Source organism: Aythya ferina (genome assembly GCF_964211825.1).
Source record: "Aythya ferina genome assembly, chromosome: 5".
In the NCBI taxonomy this organism is placed as follows: domain Eukaryota; kingdom Metazoa; phylum Chordata; class Aves; order Anseriformes; family Anatidae; genus Aythya; species Aythya ferina.
The window spans coordinates 37,164,606-37,187,461 of NC_140301.1; the positions used below are offsets into that span (position 1 = coordinate 37,164,606).

Below are 22,856 nucleotides of genomic sequence, written 5' to 3' on the forward strand. Positions count from 1 at the left end.
TATAACAAAAGTCATTCCTGAGCACCTGGAGTCCAGTACATCCTTATTGGTTTTGGTCTCAGATGTTTTTAAAGATTTGGCTACAGAATTAAAACTTGCCAGTTAGGTCAATAATGTCAATAATGTTAATGTTAGGTCAAAAATGTTAATAATGTTACCTTCCTCCGCTCTTCCACCATACTCAAATGCCATCCTTGCATACGGGCCAGAATATTGCTATTTATATCTTACCCTCCTGTTGCTTTTTGACAAAATCACCACTTGTTTTCTTCTTTCTCACAGCTGCGTAAAAATCAAGATTTGTCGTTGCCTTCAGGATATTTCTTGATTTAAGTCTTTTACAGTCAGGGCAGCTGTAGCTGGTGTTGAGGAAGATGGCCATAGAGCCCAGACAACCACTGCAAACTGTTTTCTGTTTGCACCCCATTTTGTTGTCAAGTCACCTCTGCCTGACTTGTTTGCGCATTTTCACTCAACCTTTTATTCACCTACTTCTACACTACCATGTGGGATGTGCTTTCTGAATGAGCCAAAAGACCACAATACCACAATTCTTCCATGTTTGTCTTTTGCTGCGTACAAGATCTTAGTCAGCGGACACAGTTAAAGTTAACTGTATATACAAAGATTTGTAAATGTAATAGATGTGTATGCTGGCAACTGTGCTGCTTAATTTTGTCTGTTGTGTGGCTAGCTCTTTAGGCAGACCTGTATTTTCCTTTGCATGGGGATTCTTTAGATAACACAATGAATAAATACATAAATAAGTGAAAGCAAGAACATGAATTCACACTGCTTTGGTCTCTTGCCTCTGAAAATTGTAGCTACAATCTTAACAAAGACAGAAACAAATAATTGACGTGGGTCAGGAAAACAGAACACCTCTGTAGCTAATTTAAGGGCAAGGGGTGGAAGCAAGGAGAAGTCAGAGTGCCTTAAGAGATTCCTCATCTGCTTAATTTCTTAATAGATTCCTGATCAGAGCCATCAAGGCTCTGAGCTTTAATTCCTCTGTGTCAATCTCCGCCTTGTCATAGAACCGTAGAATAATAGAGCATCTTGGGTTGGAAGGGACCTTAAAGATCATCTAGTTCATTACATAACACAACAGTATTGCTTCATGGTGGTAGTTTAAAAATTAATTGGCCACTGTTTATGAAATTAGTTTCTAAATGCTAATGAGGAACAATACAATTTTCTCAAATTTGGCTGAGAATTGTATATTACATTTTGACTCCATTTCAGTGAAAGTCATGATTTTCTATTTCAGTCTGGCTACTCAGTGAACGGGAAGTAGGTATACCAATGAATTCATTGAAAATGCTCAGTAGGGTAAATGCATGGAAACAACTGGTGCAAAAACTAGCCAGGTGTTTTCAATTCTAGAATAAAAACTGATTTCCTCAGAGAAAGTAAGGACCACACTCTCCTTTAGTAAAGGTGATCTGTCTTAGGCAGTTGGTTTACTTTTGATCACCTGTGCTGTTCAGATGGAGAGAGGGAGAGACGCACTTGTTTCTTTCTTCCAGTGAGTTTGTTATTTCAGAATTAAAAAAAAAAAAAAAAAAAAAAGCAGTTTTATTTCATTTAAAATAGGTATTCTGCCTGCCCTTGTTCCCATCCTCCTCCCCTCAGTGGGATACTAGAGTAAAGTTCAAGTATGAATTTTAGTGTGTCTCATCTTTATTTCAGAAACTTCAGTAATGGACTCCCTCAAAAGGCAGCAAGCTGTAATACCAGATATGCCCTGATAACCTGAAGAATATGGGTAAGTATAATATTTTTAAATGGCATTAGACATAGGGGGTTAAGTCTTACCCTTTTTTTTTTTTTTTTTTTTTTTTTTTTCCTTCAGAGATTTTTCTTTCATATAATGGTACAAAAGTAAGCCTTGAGTGAGTTCCTGTGGGTGCTGGAATTTCATTCACCCACACAGTATTGTTGAAACATTAATTGCTGTGGGAGACTTCTAATGTATGAGGGGCTGATAACTGAAGAGTGTGTTTGTATAGCATGTTATAAAGATCTTGGTGAGAGTGAGGAGGACAAGGAAGGTACCTGCATTCTATGGCTGTTTTTCATTGCATTTCCAAATTCACTTGTTGTTATTTTCTGTGAGTAGAAGTTTAGATCTGTAAGAATACCGCTGCTAAAGAGCTTCTCCAGGTGCTAGTGTTGTCCCTGTGTCCTTAGTAACTGTGTGCATTAAAAATGCATAGATTTCCAGTACCTTGATGATAAGAGAAGGGTGATTATCCCAGTTTTAAGGACTGGACTTGTGACACAGTGTGTCTGTGCAACTTTCCAACAGGACATAGTCTCTGTGTGAAGATCAAAATTAAGTTCACAGGTGCTAGATCCCAGTTCAGCTCTGGCCTGATCTTCTACTGCATTGGAGATGAAGAAATTGGACTTTTCTCAATCCAGAATGAAGTTTCTTCTCTAGCACAGAAGTGCTGGTTGGTTTTTAACATATGAGCAACCACTATATGAATGCAGTGCAGGATAGATCTTTGGCTGATGTATGTTGGCCTGACTCCACTGAAGTCATATGAAACTATGAAAATTGTCAGCAGCTGTGGATCTGCTGTGTTGTGTATGCTCACATTCATTACAAGAAATCATTCTTTCTATGAATGATGAACAAGCTCTTAGAAAAATCTTATTCATTCTAAAGACTGAATCTTTAGTCTCAACTTTCCCCAAGTATTGAACACTGTGGCCCTTGCTTTAGCTCTTTGAAGCTGTACTGCAACATAACCCTTCTTTTCTTTTTTACTTCTTTCCCTTGAACAGCCTCACTATCAGAGCACTTGAGTGGGCCTCCAGAAATCTGTTCTTGCTACAGGCCCCCTTCAGCTGATACTTTAGACTTTCTAATTTTAGTAGGCTAAGATTTACAACTGTGGCCTGCTGCATGTGGGTGAAGAGACTTAATTTTTCAGTAGCTCCAGTACTACAGTGATGCAACCATGACTAATCCTACAAATAACATGTGTGCATGTATATATGTGTGTATTTGTGTTTATACATGTATGTGTATATACACATGCTTTGAGTCTCACTCACACTTGTGTCGGAATTGGGCACATGAAAAAAAAAAAAGATAAAGTATAATAATTTAGAACTTGGCAGGCTGAAGGGTGCTATCTCTTTGTGCAATCTCACAAAATCATGATGAATTGCCTAGACAGGAAAGGGACAATGCCCCAAAGCTTATTTCCTCTGCATGCATGTGTGTTTTTTCTTGTTCTCTCTATTTTCCCTGTGCTTTTTACCACTGCAAAAATTCTTTTAAATCTTCCTGGTGCATATGCAAGTGATTTAATTTAAATAAATTCAATTATGCTGAAAACAAGAAATTAATAATGTTCATTGAAGTGATGATTGTTGTTCACATCAAAAAGACTTTTAGTCTTTTATACAGACATATAAATTAGAAGCATGTACTGGTGTATATGCAGTAACAAGAAGAGGCCCTTTCTCACAATATAAATATATCTTGACTGTCAGTCAAATCTCAAGCATTTCAGTTGAATCTGAAGAAATAAATGCAGTGAAAATTATGAAAGTTTAAACTGTACAAGTGATTGCTGAGTCACATGGAGACACATTATTGTTCAGGTGGTGATCGCAGTGGCAGCTCTTGTACTGGATGAGCTCTCCTTTTGTGTTAGGTGCGGCACAAACACTGGGCTCAGTAGTAAAGAGAAATTAGATATTAAGATCTGCCCCACTAGACAAAGGCAGAAGAATCTCAGTGTCAGTGACAAAAATGAAAATTCCTTAGTGCAGCTCCAGAGATAAGGGAGGAACAGGAGGCAGAGTTATAGTGAAAGTCTTCCTATAAATGTGATTTTTAAAAAATAAATCCAATAGTTTATCTGAAGTAATCTTCCATTTTTTCACATCGGAAACTTAAGTAAATGAATAGGGGGGGGGCAAAAAAATAACAACAGAAAGCCCACAGTAAAATGCAAGCTAAAGCCTGTTAAGGCCAGGATGAGACCTTACCTCTTGGGTCCCAGTTTCTTGCAATAACTAGATCACATTGCATCCATCAGTGTCATTCATCATGTGTTTTGGTCATCCCTCTTCTGACCACTTTATTTGTTCAAAATGATTCATCAGCATAGATTGTCTTGAGTCAGTAGAAATAATATACTCAGTATACAGAGTTCTCTTTCCCCTAAAAGTCTACTGTTCCTAATTCCCAGATAAACAGGAAGACCTCCCGTAAACACGATCGTTATATGTTTTTCCATATTTAAGTGGTATCTCTTAGCCTGTGTGATCAATGCCTGGCTTGCCTGCCCTTTGTAGAAGCATGAGTGTTTAAAGAAAAGCCAGTGTTTCTGCACAGTCCAAGAAAACAGACATTGTCTATGGATGGCAATTATTCAACTACTCCAAATATTTTTATTATGTTCTATGGCTCTGCTCTTTTACAGCAGATGGTGTCAGCTGCAGGTTGTTTTTTTCACCATGTTTTTTTTTTTTTTTTTTTTTTTTCATTTTCCTCTAATCTACTCATTTTCTCCTTAGTGCCTCAGCCACTTTTGCCAAAAAGATTTTTTTGTTTTTATTCCTTGCAATGGGACATAGTACGGTGATGAAAGGTATTGTAGCTGGCATAGCCTGCAGGTGCTGTGAAGCTGGGTAGAATATTTCAGCTCTTTCTCACTCTTTTAATCTTGGCTTACAATCATACTGACTTATTAAAAACAAAATGGAAAAAAACCAACCCACCCAAATATTTCAGTTTGATTTTTATCATGAAAGAGCTTCTGTGCCAAGAAGACACCTGGCTGGTTTTAGAGTGCTGTTTTCTAATATGGACAGATTTCCGGATTATTTATTTTTCCAAGTGCCATGGCAGACTTTTGAGGTCTGAACATCAGTTACCTGTCCACAAACAAATCAAAAATACAGAAAGGCTTTCTAAAATCACCCCATCCAGAGACTGTGGTATGCTGATAGAGGGCACAGTTATGTCAGCCAGATGAAGATTTAGAATCTTCCTGTGTTATTATAACTCCACCTTTTCATCAGTGTACTCCAGGATCTTTATTTTCCTTATAAAATAAGTGTGGTTTCAGTGTGGTTTCAGACTTCTGTCTAGTGTTTATCAGATTTTGCTTAGTTTATGACCTTGAACACTTGGAGACAAACTCCTGAACTTACTGATTCCAAACTATAGGATTATGGCAGTGATACAAGAAGTCAGGAGACAACTGGAAATTCAGTTGCAGAAGTGAATTTCAGAGCTACCAGTGTACTGTTAGTCCAAAGAGGTGTTTCCAGTGAGAAAGCTTGGAAGCTATGATACTACCTTGCCAAGAAATGAAGCTGTGCCTGTCAGTTGCTGTTGTTATTGTCCAAAAAATGACAATGGGTGGCACTCAGGAGGTTCTTCCGTGATCTTGCAATAGGAAGTTTTACTCCAGTGGGTCACAACTAAAAGGGCTATCAAGGATGTACTGAGTGGACTCTGTGGCAGAATGAGACTGAAATAACTGCTCTTCATTGTTATGCTTATGCAAGAATGCTTCTGAGGCAGGCTGTAGACTCCTTACTAGTAGTTCCTAGTGAACTCTGGACATACTTCATATTTACAGCAGCCCTATGTACATACCTACTTGCTCAGGCACACTCTGGCTCTCCAGTTGGCTCTCTTTTGATAATATTGGTCAAAAAAGGAAGCTCTAGAGTTTCTCTGCCAGTATTCTCATGTTGCCTTCTGTAAATTTGTTTGGGATTTGTAGTCTGTTTGAGCTCAGACTGAGAGCTTCTGAGAGCTTGCTTTTTTTTTGTAGCCTGGCTCAGTTACGGGAAAATCCTGTAATACAGAATACTCCTCAAGTGCTCGGTCACATACTGTGACTATGTAACCAAGAAGTATGTTTCTATAATATGTAATATAAATGAGGACCTTAGAGTATAACATTCTCTGTACTCTTTTGTTAGTTGTTATTTTTATACTATGGAAATTTTTATTTCACAAAGAAATTCACCCTGACCAGAATCAGGTGTCTGTTGTCTCTGAACCATTTCATCATATGAGTACAATGTATTTTATTTTTTTTATTATGCCATCCTAGATAATTTACTGTTTCATCTCAAAGACTAAACAAGGTTGAGCTTGTGTGGTATCTGGATGAATGCCTTCCAAGAAAAAGTTAGTATCATACAGGAAATAGTGTTGGTGATTCATGACAAAATTACGACTGTTCAGATTTAAAGTACTTCAGAAATAATTAATCTTTTAGATTGTGAAAAGGTGAAAAAGTTGAGTCATTCTCTTTATCATGAATCATAAGGTTTTTCTGGTGTTGTGGGTAACTTGTAATTTTTGCTTTTTATTCTTTTTTTCTTTTTGTGGAAAACCTCTCATATGAATCATGCTATGCTGTTCTACAGTTGCCCTTTAGCAGCCTTAATCTACCTGATTCTCTCTCAGGTGTTTGTAAAGTAGGATGCATTTGGTCATAAATCCCTCGTCCTACCACTGCCACCCTTGCTGCCAAGGTACCAATACCTTACACTTCCTCCATGGCATGGCAGGAACAAAAAACTACATCATGTAGAACTAACTCATTGCTTAAGTGAGCTGAGTAGTAAAGGCAGATGGCTTTTTAATATGAATCACCTGTGTTGAAGAAAACTTTGCTGTCAAAAAAAAAAAGGGGGAAAAAAAAGAAGAAAAAAAAACTTTGAGAAAACTACTTGATAACTTCTAGCAGGAATTGAGGATATGGATCAGGGTGGTAGGATGCTCAGGGAATGAGATTTTAAATATAAAAGAGAATCAACTTTGCACTGCCAGTTTTCCATTAAGATTATTATCTCTAATCAGCTTTCATGTTTGTGTCAAATGGAAGACGTGAAGATGAGAGACTGACAGTCACAAACTAAGCCGATGATCAGTGCGCATTATTTTCCTAGTTTCCTGGTTTTGCTGTACTGAAAAAAAGTTTTTTTTTTTTTTGTTTGTTTGTTTTTCCTCCTTTTCTGTGTGATTTTAGGAGAGATTTTGATTTTCTGAGTTAAAAAATAAACTACATATCCCATTATATGAGTAAGATTCATCTTTACCAGCATAGACCCTCTCCTCAGTATAGGCATTGCAAGGCCTGTCACAGCTGTCAAGCCTTATCATGATCACTTTGTGCTAACGACAACACAAACTGGGCCAAACTGAGACTGACTTCAGAAATAATTTAGCTGAATTCGAATTACAGACTTGCTTGGTCCGATGCATATTTGTTGCCCAAAGGATGATTCAGAGGGGGGTGAAGCACCAGATGGTTGTACTGACATTAGAGGCACATCAATAGGCTGGAGAAATGTGCCTGCAGGAATCTTGTGATGTTCAACAATGGGAAATGCTAAGTCCTGCAACAGAGAAGGAATAACCACAGGCACCAGTATATGCTGGCGGCTGTCTGCAAATCAGCTTGGAAGAAAGGGACCTGAGGCTCCTGATGGAGACAAAGTTGAACGTGAGCCAGCAGTGTGCCTTTGCAGCAAAGAAGGCTAACAGCCTCTTAGCCTGCATGAGGGAGAGCAGTGCCAGCAGAACAAGGGAGGTGATACTCTCCTTCTACACAGCACTGCTGAGACCCTACCTGGGGTCTACTTGTGTCCAGTGCAGGGATCCCAGCACTGGACACAAGAGAAGCATGGACCTCCTGGAGTGAGTCCAGTGAGGGACCATGAAGTTGATTAAGGTACTGGAGCATCTCATATGAGGACAGGCTGAGAGAGCTGGACTATTCAGCCTGCAGAGGAGAAGGCTCAGGGGGTTCATGTATAATGTCTGATGGGGGGGGGAGTGAGGCGGGGTGATAAAGATGATAAAGTCAGAATCTTATCAGTGTTGCCCAGTGGTGAGACAATAGGAACAAGCAAACACTGGAAAGTACATTTTAGCAGAATAGGGGTAAAAAAAAAAAAAAAAAAAAAAAAAGCTGCTTAACTGGAAAGGTGGTCAAATACCAGAACAGGTTGCACTGAGAGGTTGTGGAGTCTCCATCATGGAAATACTCAAAATCTGACTGGGTAATGCCCTACTCTAGCTGACCCTGATTTGAGCAGGGGGCATTGGACCTCTGAGGGTCTTGGTTAACCTCCATCACTCTTTGATTCTGCACAGCTCTCTATAGGTAACTGAACTGTCTAAGCACAGTGGGGAAAGCTAACTGCCATACTTTGCATTCCTCAGCAAAACTAAGGTCAGTGGAGTGACCTTTTGAGAAGAAAATATAGAGATTGGAAGCCTTTTGAACTCTAGAAGTTGTTGGTTTGTCAAATACTCTGCATGAGAGAAGTGGCAGAAGTCACATACCTTGAAACTTCTACCAGTTGAGACTATCTCTTCAGAATAATTGTAGAGATCAAGCCTATTTTGGCATAAAGGTGGACTGCACAGGTCTCTGCCTGTGGAGGCAAATATCTGTGATTCAGACATTGCAACACAAAGGGACACATGTTACTAAAGCAGTATATTACATGCATTATTTGGAAGTAATAATATATGACAGTAACTCAAAAATGCGGTTTAAATTTACTAGCAAAAAAAGAAGTCGTCAAGAGGAGGTGACTCACTTTGTAATGTTGTTACCTGGAACAGTTTGAGCTGACCCTCTTATGTTCTAGAGCATTTGAGGGATTTATCTGCGTAATGCAAGTGGGTGTCCTGGTTTGGTTGGAATAGATTTAATTTTCTTCATGGTAGCTTGTATATTAAGAATTTGTAAGGATAATAGTGCTGATAACACATGGATGATTTAGTTGCTGCTGAGTGGTGCTTACACAGAGTCAAGGGCTTCCCTGTTTCTCAAGCTGCCTGCTAGTGAATAGGCTGGGGGTGCACAAGAAGCTGGGAGGGGACATAGTCAGGAGAGCTAACCCAAAGTGACCAAAAGAATATTCTGTACCATATGACATCATGCTTAAACATAAGACTGAGGAGAGCTGCCTGGAGGGCTGCAACTGCGCATTGGTCAGTTTGTGGCAAGCAATTGTGTTCTGCATCACTCTTACCCCCCTCCACCCTCTTCTGTTGTGTGTGTGTTCTCCCCCTATCCCCCATTCTTATTAAACTGTCTTTATTTCAACCCCTGAGCATTCTAACCTTTGCCCTTCCAATTCTCTTCCCCCCCATCCAGCTGGGGATGAGAGGTGGAATGAGCAAATGAGTGGCTGTACGGTGCTTAGCTGCTTACCAGCGTTAAAACACAACCAGTGACCACAGGAAAATGAAATGCATGAAGCCAGGTTTGTTAGTCTAGCTGTGCTCTTCTGGAATGCTTATCAGTTCCTTACATATTTTTAACTGTCTAGAGAACCTGAAATTGGAGATTTGTTGGTTTTGGTTTTCATACCTTCAAATATGTGTAAAACCTTGAGAGAAACCTGGGACAGCAATGCCTTCCTGGCATACTGTGTGAATTCACCCAGCTACTGCAGCAGAAAAGGTATGGGCCTTGGATTTTACGAGGAAAAGTGTATTTCTGCTTGCCTGCTGAAATAAAGAATTAGTTTTTATTGCATGGCCCCTCATTAATTTTTAACTAGTTGCTAGTTGGTTCCTTAACTCAATTCACTCTAATTAATTAATGTGATAAGATAGAATACCCTAATAGTTCTTGCTTACACACTTATTAATACAAATGAGTGGAATCAGCATTATGCACCTGTTCTTGGTAATCTGTGCACATACTAGTGAATTATCATTGCCTCTCAGAAATAACATCCATAGTGATGTTTTGTTATACCTTAATGCTGGCTGACAGAAGCTCATGTTATCACATTGCATAGGATGCTTTGGAAAATACAGTCACTCACTGTGACTGTGAACTATGGCTGAACTTCATACATCCAAAAGACATAGCTTTAATTTACTTGCTACCCCCAAAACATTTATCTAAATTCATGGCCTGAAATGCTGTAATTGGAAAGTGTCTTAGAATTATCAATATATTAAGTATCACTAAGGTACAAAAAATCAGAAAGCATAAAGTACGTGAGCATCTCCCATTTTGCCCTTTTCTCACTCCCATTATTTTTCTTGTTTAAAAAAGAAAAAACAAAAAACAAAAACAGATCACAGACAATCAAACAAACAAAAAAGATAAATCTTTATCTTGTTTAAAACTTGTTTTCCAGAGCTTGAGCTTTGACCCTCCAAAAATACTGTGTTAATGCTCAAGCTCAGAGTTCTGGCATTTTGCATGTGCTGGAATAGGCAGAATTGACAGCCTGAGTGGTAGATTCTTATTTAGGCTGTGGACATTTGAAAACTACTCCTAAATGTACATAGATGAATTCTTCACATAGAATGGTTTGTGTTGGAAGGGACTTTAAATACCATCTAATTCTACCCCCCCTGCCATGGGAAGGGATGTTTTCCACCAGACCAGGTTGCCCAGAGCCCTATCTAACCTGGCTTTGAACACCTCCAGGGATATGGCATCCACAGTTTCTCTGGACAACCTGTTCCAGTGCTTCACCACCCTCTGAGTGAAGAATTTTCTTTTAATATCTAATCCTACCTACTTTCTTTCAGTTTGAAACTGTTACTCCTTGTCCTATCACTACAATCCCTAACAGAGTCCTTCCCTGGCTTTTGTGTAGGCCCTCTTTAGATACTACAAGGCTGCTATAAGCAGCCTTGCTATAAGGTCTCCCTGAAGCCTTCAGTTCCCTAGGCTGAACAACTTGAACTCTCTCAGCCTCTCTTCACAGGAGGGGTGTTCCAGCTCTCTGATCATCCTTGTGGCCCTCCTCTAGGTTCACTGCAACAAGTTCATGTCTTCCTTAAGCTGTGGGCCCCAGAGCTGAATGCAGTACTCTGGGTGGGGCTTGTGAGAGCAGAGTAGAGCGGGGAGAATCCCCTCCCTTGACCTGCTGGTCACATTTTTTTTGATGCAAGTGCACATTGCCAGCTTGTGTCGAGCTCTTCATCCACCAGTACTCCCAAGTCCTTCTACTCAGGGCTGCTCTCAATCCGTTCTCCTGGTCTGTGTTTGTCCTCAAGAGTGCCTGATTCATGTGCAGGACCTTGTACTTGGCCTTGCTGAAGTGTGTGAGGTTCACACAGGCCCAGCTCTCAAGCCTGTCAAGGTTCCTCTGGGTGGCATCTCTTCCCTCCATTGTGTCAACTGTACACAGCTTGGTGTCATCGACAAAATTCCTGAGGGTGCACTCAATCCCACTGTGATTGTCACCAACCAAAGTGTTAAATGATACTGGTTCCAACACAGACCCCTGAGGGACACCATTTCCCAATGGTTTCTACCTGGACATCATATAATTGATTGCAACTTTTATCCACCTTATCCGCCAAGTGGTCAATCCATCAATTCCATGTCTCTTCAATTTAGAGACAAAGCTATTGTGCAGGATAGTATCAAATGCTTTACACAGGACTAGGTAGATGATGTCAGTTGCTCCAAATCCCCTTACCCAGTTTTACCCAAACTCATAAATTACATTTCTTAGCTTCCAAAGTAATCCGGAATTGCTGATTATTTCTGATGCAACTGTTTCTCTACTGTTATGTGTTGTCCCTCTAATTTATACCTTACCCTTTTCTCCTGTACCTCCTTCTACAAAGAACATACACAAGTGGAACACTTCCCTATCTTTTCTGCTGAGATGTTTATAAGATCTTTGATGTGAGCAGCAGTGCCTTTTTCATTCTTATACAAGTCTGCTGAGAATGACCAGAAATCAGGACTTTGGTTTTACACACTTACAGACTGCTTGCCGTAGGCATGTTATGGTCTCAGGGAGTGACCTCTGGAAGCACAATATGAAGAAGCATATACTGCTGAAACAGAAAGGATGTTTTATATAAATTTAGCTAAAATGTTTATGGAATGGATTGCTGAAAGTTGTTAGGAGGACCAATGGATTTTGATAGGCAGAAGGATATTTTCCTGCTCTCAACTGAAGTAGCAGTGACTGGCTGAGCTTAATATTGCACTGAATGGACCAATTAAGTACAAAATTATTTTTGCACTGTAAAAAATGTTGGGAGGGATGTTAATGTTATAAGGAACAAAATTTAGTATGCTCAAAAATGAAAATCAAAATCGAGAGATGTATCACAAGTACATATAGACCTCTGAGGATGGAGAAAGTGAGTCAGAAGAGAGAAGGATAGAAAGTCATAGGGGAAGAGAGGCTGAAAATCTGTACTGGGGGTTGTGTCTTCTGCTCAGGTTGCATGGCATTTAGCAGTGATAAGAAGCTGAAGGAAATGCTTACTCGCTGCATGCAGCCTTGACGTTTTGGCCAGTATAACAAGGAGAACAGCAGCTGCAACTCGTGTGCAACTGTCACTCTAGAGGAGCAGCTCCTACCAGATGTGAGCAAAGTGGGAAAACAAAACAAAACAAAAACAAACAAAAACAAAAATAAAACCAGAAACAAGTAGAATGAGGATGTGAAAGTCAGTTGGTGTAGTGTGTGGTGTTCGAGCCCTTTTACTGGCAATCTCCTTCTTATAAGGAGCAAAACAGAGATCTCTGATATGAACTGCAGCATTTTTTCTCCATGACAGGTGGCAGGAGTGCTGAGATCAAGCCTTGTTCTTAGAAATATAAAGGTGTGGTTTTGCACAAAAAAAAAATAGATAATTTTATAGCTATGATAGATATGAACACCACAGCTCACTTGTGAAATGGAGCAACTCAAGATAATCAAAGGCTTTCTTAAAAAGCATATAAAAATTTCTAAGGGACTGCTCCTTGTGAAGTCAGAGAGACTTTTTCCCTGGTACATAGAAAGGCTGAAATCTTAGAATACAGAAAAAGGAGAAAAAAAAAAAAAAAAAAGAAAAAAGTGGGGACAAAACATTATAGGATTTGGTCTTACAGCTTTTACTCATGCAAGTAGCTTCACTGATTTCCAAAAGCTTATTCCACGTGGTTAAGCATTGTTTTTCCCAAAGCTTAGGTTGCAGTGTTAGTTTCTCCATCATTTTCAAACGTAAAGGTATTTGGAGCCAGATCTTTCTGCTATTGAGGTAATGAACAGAACTTCTTACTTATTTCAAGGGTCCTTTATCTTTTCAAGGCCTTTTTAATTAAAATGAATTATTTAGTATTTGTACAGCACATTGAAAGTACACAAAGCTGCGTAAGTGCTAAGAGCTGTTGTTATTATTCACCTCATTATTATCTTTTATGTTTCCCATAAAACTAGCTATGACTTAGCAGCTAAGCTCCTCAGTTCTCAAGGAAAATAGACATTAGAAAATGCTTTGACTTTTTTTTTTTTTTTTTTTTAGTAAGCCACAGTAAATTAATACTGCTGATGATTACAACAGTGATGATACTGTATGAGTACCAACTGAATCAATATACACCCTTGAGTTGCCATGCTGAACTGGATCATGATCCTGTTGTTTGCAAGCATGGGCACATAAAAATGATTTGTTCTCTTTACACTCATAAACATTACACACCATGCATGTAAACTGATATGCCCTTGGAAAATGATAACCTCACACCAAACCTATGCTGGTGTCAGTCATTGTAAGATATATACATGTAAGCAAGTTGACAGTCAAAAGTGGAAGGTCCTTCTTGCCAGATACTTCATAACCCCTGTGCATATGTGTTTCAAGAATGGAGCACTTCACATCACTGTTATCTTGCACTTGTACATAGATCAATTTACTATATCAGTCGTATTTGAAAAGCAATGTTTTTGAAACTTTTATGCTGGAGTGAAGAATCCTTGCTTAAAATCAGGTGTGTGTATACTTCGGTATTTCAGAAGGTATTTTGAGGGAGTTGTAGAAAAATTATCTGATTTTGTTTAGAGTAGGTGCAACTTTAACTTATTTTCTGTGAAATTAGAGCTCTGCTAGTTTCTGAAAACACGCGCTCTGCCAAATTTCCTCTAGTATAGGTATAGTAGTAAATATGAAAGTGTAACTCTAAATGTGTCCATAAACCTATCTTTTTATAATTGTATATACATACACTCTCTTGATGTTTTGATTTAAAAGAGTTTTATATAAGCAAATAATTTGAATTAATAATAAAAGCAGGATCAGATGATGATAGTGGCAGTGGAAATTGTATATCCCTAAAGTAAATGCTGCACAACAGTATATCCCTAAAGTAAATGCTGCACAACATTATGTAGTCTACCATAATACTTGCCTAACTCTTAGTCATCTTTTGGTTTGATTGTACCAGAAGGAATTTCTTTCATTATTTTTTATGTGGCATACTGGGCAGTACAATACTTCAGCTCTCAGAGTTTTTTGTTTTTGTTTGTTTTTTGTTTGTTTGTTTTTTAAATACATTGCAACAGATTAGATATAGTCTTTTTTTTTTCCTTGAATTAACAATGTTAGTCCTACCTGTACGCTGTGAAGATGAGGGCCTTTTATTCACTTGTAATAAAACTTGGTAAAGAAAATCACATAGAATCTTGATAGGTTCCTTGGTATTTTGAGTATAAGGGAATAATAGGCTGTTGCCTAGATAAATCACAAGAAATAGCTCAAGATATTCCTATAATCAAACCTCACAGGTGAATGGCATTTACATCTTGGCTGTGTTATTCTTATTACTGTTGTTAGTAATATTTTACTTATACTATACAGCATCTTTGCTCTGAAAATAAAATAAAAACACAAAACTTTAAAAAGCTCACTTAAGTTTCATGAAAACCTGTGTTTGCTATAACTCCTTAGGTAAATATATATATGTATCTTACATGTATATATGTATATGGAAGCCTTGGCAGGGGTTTTCAGTGGCTTATTTAAAAGCACATAGCAAGTTGCTTGATGAATGGGGACTGATTTTTTGACTCTTAATCTACTATTCTGTCTAAACTCACTTATTTCCACCTCCAACAGGATTCTTATGATATAAAGGGAATTATATTTATCTTTCTGAATCTGTTTCCTTTCATATGCCTGTTAAAATTTTCTTAGGAGAAAATGAAGACTAATGTTCTTGGGTACGTGCTCACTGCTGTTATTGAAATGGTCTGTCATACTGAATGTCTGAACAAGCAGCTTTCATCATGTATAATGACTCTACCTTTCCCAAGAGGAGGCTAGCTGCTTGGAAATTTTTTGCTTCTTAAGGTTAGGAAGGTAGCATAACTGAGCAAACAACAGGTATTCAGGCAACTTTAAACAGCAAACCATACCTATTCAGAGCAAAGGACATGGTGAAGTGAAAAACCAACAACAAAAAACCCCAACACCTAAACCCTGTACCCGTGCTAAACTTCTCTTTAAGACAAAGTTTTGGGATTTTTTGTTTGTTTGTTTCTCAGATATGCTCATCAGATTATCCTACTTTATGTGTTTGATTTTCTGGGCTACTTTAATTTTAAATCATTAAGATCTTTATTTTTTCCCCTGTCTTTGACCAACACTGATTGTGGCAGCATCAATTGAATAAAGACCCAATGATCAAACATTATTTTTCTACTTGTTTCTGGTTTAAATGATTCTTAGACTTAATAAGATGGGTAGAGAGGTTGATGGAGATAAAATAACCATAGAACCCCAAATTCAAGTCCTTGCTGCTATATGACTATGCAAATTGCTGAGTTCCTCTGGGATTCCACCCCTTTCTCCAATTCTTTCCTTTAGTCTTTTCTATTTAAATTGAACCCCTTCAAGGCAGGGATAGTCAATAATATCTAGTAACACAACGCTTAGTACAGTTTATTATATAACCTAAACACCATATTTACTATTTTAATGCATAGACCATAAAGGGCATGAATCATGATCCTAATGTGGGAACTGTGGGAGCAAATAGATGGAACAGGTTGCTGGATAGTGCAGATTGTCACACAGTTCTGACCATGTAGAAATTGAACACTGAAAGAACCGCACTTCTACAAGGCTTCCTGGATCTAAATAATTTCTATGTAAAATAGGGTAATGGGGTTAAAATCAATTTAAAAATACCTCAAATTCGGAATGAAGAAGTTAAATTTCACTGGCTCAAAGCAAAGGTGTGAATAAAGCTACAGTCTGAATGAGCTTGAAACATGTGCCAGGAGAGTAGAAGACAAACTATGCTTATATCTCACAGTACACAATTCTGTTGTTCATATTTTTCAGTTAGTATCCCCTGTAGCACCATATTATCTATGGAAATACAGCTGAGAAACGTGATGAGTGTTCCATGTAAAAATGAAATATTATTGAAAAGAAAGGAATATTTTTAGAGCAATGACTGATTTCAAATATTTTCCTCAATTTCATGTCACCAGAGGTCTGGAAAGTACTCTAAGAAAAAAAAACAAAACAAAACAAAAAAAACACATAACTTTGTATATATTTGACATCTCACTATGGGAAACACTGTGAATGCTTCTTGCATTATCATATAGATTGTTTCAGGATGATAGAATTATCTGTTTATAATGCAATAAAGAAAATGTTCTGTGTAGGCAATTCTTCCAACTAAAGGAAAATGAGGGTGGTTGGGTGGGGGTACAGAGGAGAGACCATGAGCAGATGTTCTGAGCAACTTAGGAAAAAGCTAGAGCCCTGGGGCTAGGGCAGACTTTGAACATTGTTGTGCAAATATGTCCCATGTACGTTTAACAGTTTTTAATAAAAAATGTGGGAAACGGAATGAGTTAATTAAAGAAACAGCCTTTAAATGGCCTGAAACGAAACATAAAAGTAGTTTACAATGAGCTTTGGACCACTGTAAAATGGTTTAATTCAAAGATCCATAGTTTCTGTCATGAATACTGAAAATGCTCAAGTGAAAAATGAAGCCTTGGACTTTTATATTTTGATATAAGTTGTTTCTTGTCCTTCATTAGGAAAGTGAAGCACCTATGAACTCCTTACTGCTGCAGATGAGAAAGTCTAGCTATTTGTTCCCAAGGATGCAAATACAAATATTTCATCTGCAAACTCACAATTTATAAATGGAATGAAAATGCCAATGCTAGAGTACCAGACAAAAAAGACAAAAAGCTAGGCTGGGAATTTGAATCCCATTCAAAGAAACAGGCAAACAAATGCAACCCACAAAACCAACCAACCAAAAAAAAAAGTTTGAATTGTATTTAGCTGAGATGCAGCTGAAAATGAGAAATGCTCATGGCTATCAACTGTGATAGTCATTCCACCACATTCCTGCCTGGCAAGACTGGTGTGTGTGTGTGTGTGAAATGGACAAAGGGGTGTGTAAAGTTGCTAGGGTGGTAGTTTGTGAGATATTAAAAGTGTAACAGGATTAAAGATCTGGTTTACAGACTAAGAAGTCTAGGAGATGGGCAGCTGATACTGACCTCAGAATGGGAATGGTATTCTGGAAAGTTTGTTGCTTACATTTGTAGTATTGACCAGGTCAAACTGATAATAGACCATGCTGTTTGTATGTTTTTAAGCCAGCAAGTTTAGTTAATTATTTTTAATGGTATGTTAAGCTGAAGAAAAAGATGGAGATAGTATCACTTCAATATCAAATTCTGAACAGGATGAAGATAAAATAACAGACTGCTAATGACTTCCACTTCAGAACCCATCACTTCCTGGATTTTGATTAATACTCAGAGCATCCAGTTTCTAAATTTACTCACGTAAGTTACTCCTCTTGAAAAGGAGCTGTTCTCTCAAAAAGGCAAACTGCTGCTATTGTAAAGCTTTTAATTTTTTGTGTGTTCCAGACAGCCCAGCAAGTGGAACATTCCATTCCCTCCTGAAGCAAAGCAATTTTTATGTTAGACCTTCCATAAGGAGGTACTGTGACCAACTTATTCTACTGGCTGGTTATCTTTTGATATAGATTGGCATCCTCTGATCTCAATACAAATAAGGCCTGAACTTTCTAATTTTTTTGGTTTGGGAAGAAAGGGTTGGAGGTTGGAGAATGGGATTCAAGTTCAAGAAAATACAATTCTTGGCAATTTCTGTTTCTGACTGAACTGGAAATATAAGAAGAAGAACCTTTATTATGGTATTTCAACATTTCTACCTCCATTCCTGCACAGAAAATTATCCATGGAGGGTGGAACTTTAAAATGCCTCAGGATATGAAAGAGGGAGATGGAAAACTTGAGCTGTGTAGAGCTATCATCAGCAACTAAAGTTCACATACAAACATGGGACAAGAATGACAGGAGCACACACTGATTTAGTTCTCCTGAAACACACTGGATTAGGAGGAGCTCTGCAGAGGAACATGGTGCAGAAAAGTGTCAATAGCTTAGCAGGAAAAAAGGAAATGGCCCCTTCTCAGATGAGAATGCTGGGGCTAGAGGACTTTTCTAGAGCTCTGAGTTTACCCTAAATTGGTTAGAAAACTGATTAGAAAGTCCTACAGAGATGTTACTAAAATTGTAGCCTATGGTACTTTAGAAATACATTTCTAAAGGAATTTAGGAATACATTACCACCATAATTTATGGAGAGCCATATGAGACCCTTCTATACATATCCTTCAGCTGGAGAGTCACATGAGTGGAAGACTTTCAATCCTAATCCCAGCATCTCTCAGGAGTTTGGGGGGTGATTTAAAGAATCTTCAAGGAGATTAAGTTGTTCTGTTCTCATGTTCAATACATTTAAGTCCTTTTTCTTCCTCTTGTGCAATGATCAGAGTATTTGTGCTGATTGATTTCATTTGTGACGAAGTCTTCTGATTGTTCTTATTCATAAATCAGCTTTCCTGTTTTTCTTAAGAGGAACTACCTTATCTTTTAGGGTGGGTAGGGTGTTTTGTTTTGTTCCAAAATTAAGTCTGACTCAGCCAGGTGTGTTTTAGCATCAGGTTTGTTCACTGTAGTTTATTGAAACATGGAGATTATTTTTGTTTTGCATAGAAATTTGGGGTTCATTAGCCAAGGGATGTGGGGAATTTTTCAGGCCTCAGTTGTCACTATTATACACCCACACCCACAAGTCAATTATTTCACTTTGCTGTCATACAGTGAATGCAGTCTCTCAGAAGGTGCCAGACTGACAGCTTTGAAGTCTACAGAACAGGTTTCGCAGAGGCATCAGCAGTCCCAGTTCTCGTGCACTTCTGTCTTTTTGAACCATAGTGGTTTGACTGTAAGACAGCCAGAGTTATACCCAGAATCTGTGTATAGCTTGCAATTTCTTAAGATACTCTGTTCGTTCCTTCCTTATCCAGAGGTATCCAGTTATAAAGCCTTTTTCTTCCTCAATTCACTTGAATACTGCCTTAGTCTGGGATCTCTTGAATTGAATGACTTCCATTTGTAGTGCTGACTTGTAGACTGAGTGGGCAGTGAGACTGTCTTCCTTTTCCTGCTCCGAGGGCTCCCCTCCAAATTGTCACGGTGAGCTGCTCTATGTGGGTAGTTCGCATTCTCACTACCTGTACTCAGTCCCACTTCAGATAAGCTAGAGGCATCGGATCTTCTGGGCTGTTATATCAGCACCTTTTTTAAACCTGCAGTTATGCAGCAAAATGGCAGAGGCAGAATAACACAAATAAAACAAAACCAAGGCTGATAAAAAAGATAAATAAATTAGGCAGTAGAGATATATTTAGTGCACTCACCTTTTGAAGACTGATAAATAGATTGCTGTAGAGAACAGAGGCAGCTTTAAGCAGAAAGAATGGGGCTGGGTGCCAGTGGGATGAACGTTCCATTCAGACGTAGTGCTGCAGCTGGGAGTGACAGAGGAAGGCAGGGCCTGGAGACTCCACACCATGGATAATCTGCCCAGGTATCACTGTGGCTTGCTTGTAAAATTCTATTTTTAATTGGAGACATTATTTCTTTAAGAAAATACTTTACTGATCCTTAAAAAAAAAAAAAAAAAAAAAAAGATATTCAGTCAATCAACACCCCAAGACATTTTAAGTGAGGGAATTGTTACTGAGACATGGGAGATTTTTCTCTTTTGGCAAAGGAGAAAATGCAGTTTTATAAGAGGGACAAATTCTTGTTTGGCTCTAATAAATTTTGCCCAGGGCCAGGGAGGCAAAGATATGGCTAAGCTAAACTATCTCCTACACATCTCAAGCCATATCACTCTGCAGCTGCACAATTCTCCAGGGATAAGCTCATGGACACACTAACTAGCCCTCAAACAAAAAGCTTCATTCTTTGATTTTGGCAGTGAAAGCAGTTGGAAGCAGCAAGGCAGGCACACAGGTTATGTGGAATCCTTTGGGATGATTTCTCCCATGAACCTCCTGGGAGCAGGACTGGAGCAGCAGCCTTTTGCTTGCCTGTCACCATGTACCCTTTTCCAGCTGTGCTGCAAAGAGTAACTGCATTCAAAATGGTCTTGTTTAGTCCAAGAAAAAAGAATGCGTAATTAAAATATCAATCCAGTCTGCTTGTTCTGGGGTTTAGGGTCTTGCATTTAAGTTCCTAGATATGGCAGGACTGAGTTCTGTGGAATCTTAAACAGGTAGTTCAGATATAAACACATGAAGAACTACACAACCAAGTGAAGACTGTTAAATACACTATCTGAGATGCAGAAAGTTCATGTAGTTCTTTTATAAAATGAGATCAGAGAAAGTGGCCTGAGCAGGAGTAACTCCACCTCAGATTTCCTGTGTCCTTGCACAGTTATCAAGAGAGTCGCAGTAAACAAACTTACAGCTGCCCGTGTCCTAATCTTCACGCTACTGTGGTTGAAACTGGGAAGAAACATGAAGCTATGCATGGATATGGTTTTGATGGCACTGATTTCTATAAACATTACAGAATATGAACATCTATACCGATACTGTTGACTTTAGCCACATACAAGGTCTAGTAACAGTGAATGCTTTAATGCTGTTGGCTTTACTCATTCCACCTTGACAAATTATGGATGATATGTTTAATTTCCCATTACTGAACCTGACTACTCCTTAGATTACGGGAGGACTTGTATTTTCTTTTGCTGATGGAGAACTGAGGTACATTGTAGGGCTGTGCCCAAATAATATAGGAAGGTATGGCAGAGCAGGTAACTGAAAGAAGCTTGAAATGAAACCTATCTCAGTTCTTCCATGCGTTATCTTTATCACTGCCTAATTCTTCCTCACATATCAAATGGATCCAGTTTTCCTTCAAGAGAGCAAAAGCTCTCTCAATGCCTCTAGATCTGAAAGATCTAGCATTTCTTCCTTCCTTCGAGAAGTTCTGCAGGGAAATAGCAAGAGACTGTTGACTTCACCACTGAGCGTTTGCTACAGATAACCTCTTGTCTTTCAAAAAAGATGCAAAGTGGTTTACCCTTTATTTTTGGTGTCTGAGAGAAATAAGTACAGTGATGAGTTGTTTCAGAAGGAGAGGAGTGATAACAATTATAAGAAGCAGGGATTAAGGTTTCATTCTCTGTTGAGGTCTGCCATACTCCATCAAGCTGAGAAGCAGTGCTTGTGTCCTGCAGGGACGGACTGCTTCTTAAGACAGCAGTGGCAAAAAAGTGTCTTTTTGCATCTTTATTTAGTCAAAAATCTGCCTTACAGGCAAGGAAGGTTAACAGAGTAAATATGAAATAGCACCTCACACTAGTGTTCCGTGAGCTTCCTGCTCAGCTTCCGATGCACTTCAAAGCTTCATAGCTGTCTGGTCTCCAGCTGTCTTACAAACAACCTCTTCACCCACGAAGCACTCTGCGGGTAGGGGCAGTTGTTTCACAGGAACCCAGAATACATTGTGTTCCCAGCATAGGTTCTTGCCTGACTTTACCTCTAGGGAACAGGAAGAGCCTGAGCTGGACTGTCCTCAGTGCTGTTTGCAAACTGTTCTCAGAAACAATGGCTGATGATTCATCTGGCATCATCATCAACAATCCCCAAGCCTGCCTTTTAACAAACCTTCCCAAAATAAAGAAAGGAGATCTTCACAGACAGGATCATGTATGTTTTAGTGGTGGATCTACAGAAGAATAATCGAGGTTTATGAGTGCTTGTAATCAAGTGATTACGTATGCTTGCCTGAGGTCAGGCAGTAAGCTAGTTTAGCAGCTCAGGGGACCCTTGTTCCTGTGTTGTACTCACATGACAAGAGCACACTGACTCATCCATGTGTGGGGATATATAAATGACTGCTTATAACATGTTTTTGCAAGTTTTAGTAATAAAGCCAAATCTGTGAGGTTGCAATCCTATCTATGGCAACAGAACATAGTCATCACCAACATTTTGACTTAAAAGTTGTTATAGTTTGAGAAAGAAACTCAATTCCTTTTTTTGTTTATGCTAGTAATGCAAAAGGTCAGTGGTTTAATGTGCATAACCTTTTAAAGTTATTTTTCTGAGTAAACACTTGCTGGAAGTTATCCTGTCTGGGTGATATCTTTTGCAAATGCCTGGTACTGTCCCTCCTAAACAAACTTTTCTTTGGTGAACCCAAGACAAGACATGGGGTGCATTTCTAGAGGTATGCATCCTTATGTAGTGGCAGCCCAAGTGATATTACAACATATGAAAGTAAAAGACCCAAGAATAGAGAAGATTGATGGTGTTTTAACTTTTGCAGTTGCTAGCAGTGGAAGGATGGTGATGACTGACAAAGACTAAGAGACATGTTAATGAAGGAAACTTGAACTACTCATCAGGGATGTTGGATGACAGAGGTTAGACATCATGCTGGCCCCTGTGGGAATGAAATGCACCTGGTGGAGAGAGCACCTAGGGAAGACATCCACTCAAAAACAAAATTATGGATGTCTGCAACATGAAATAAATTAAATATTTACACTAAGCAAGCTAAAACTTTTTTTTAATTATTATTTTTATTTTTTTAAGTCTTTATGAAGAAAAAATCATCTGGAAAGAGGACTGAAATTGGGGGGGGCGGGGGGGGTGAGCTGAAAAAGATAAGTAAATGAACAAAAACCTTCAGCATGGGGC

The 22,856-nt window shown here is 38.7% G+C and overlaps 1 long non-coding RNA gene across 1 annotated transcript; it reads left to right on the forward strand.

Moving 5' to 3' along the window:
- The first annotated feature begins 1,442 nt into the window (after positions 1 to 1,442).
- Positions 1,443 to 22,628, forward strand: LOC311437746. The gene is made up of 3 exons (XR_014693669.1): positions 1,443 to 1,528; positions 1,693 to 1,768; positions 22,483 to 22,628. It is a non-coding gene; the product is annotated as an uncharacterized lncRNA (long non-coding RNA).
- The last annotated feature ends 228 nt before the right edge of the window (positions 22,629 to 22,856 follow it).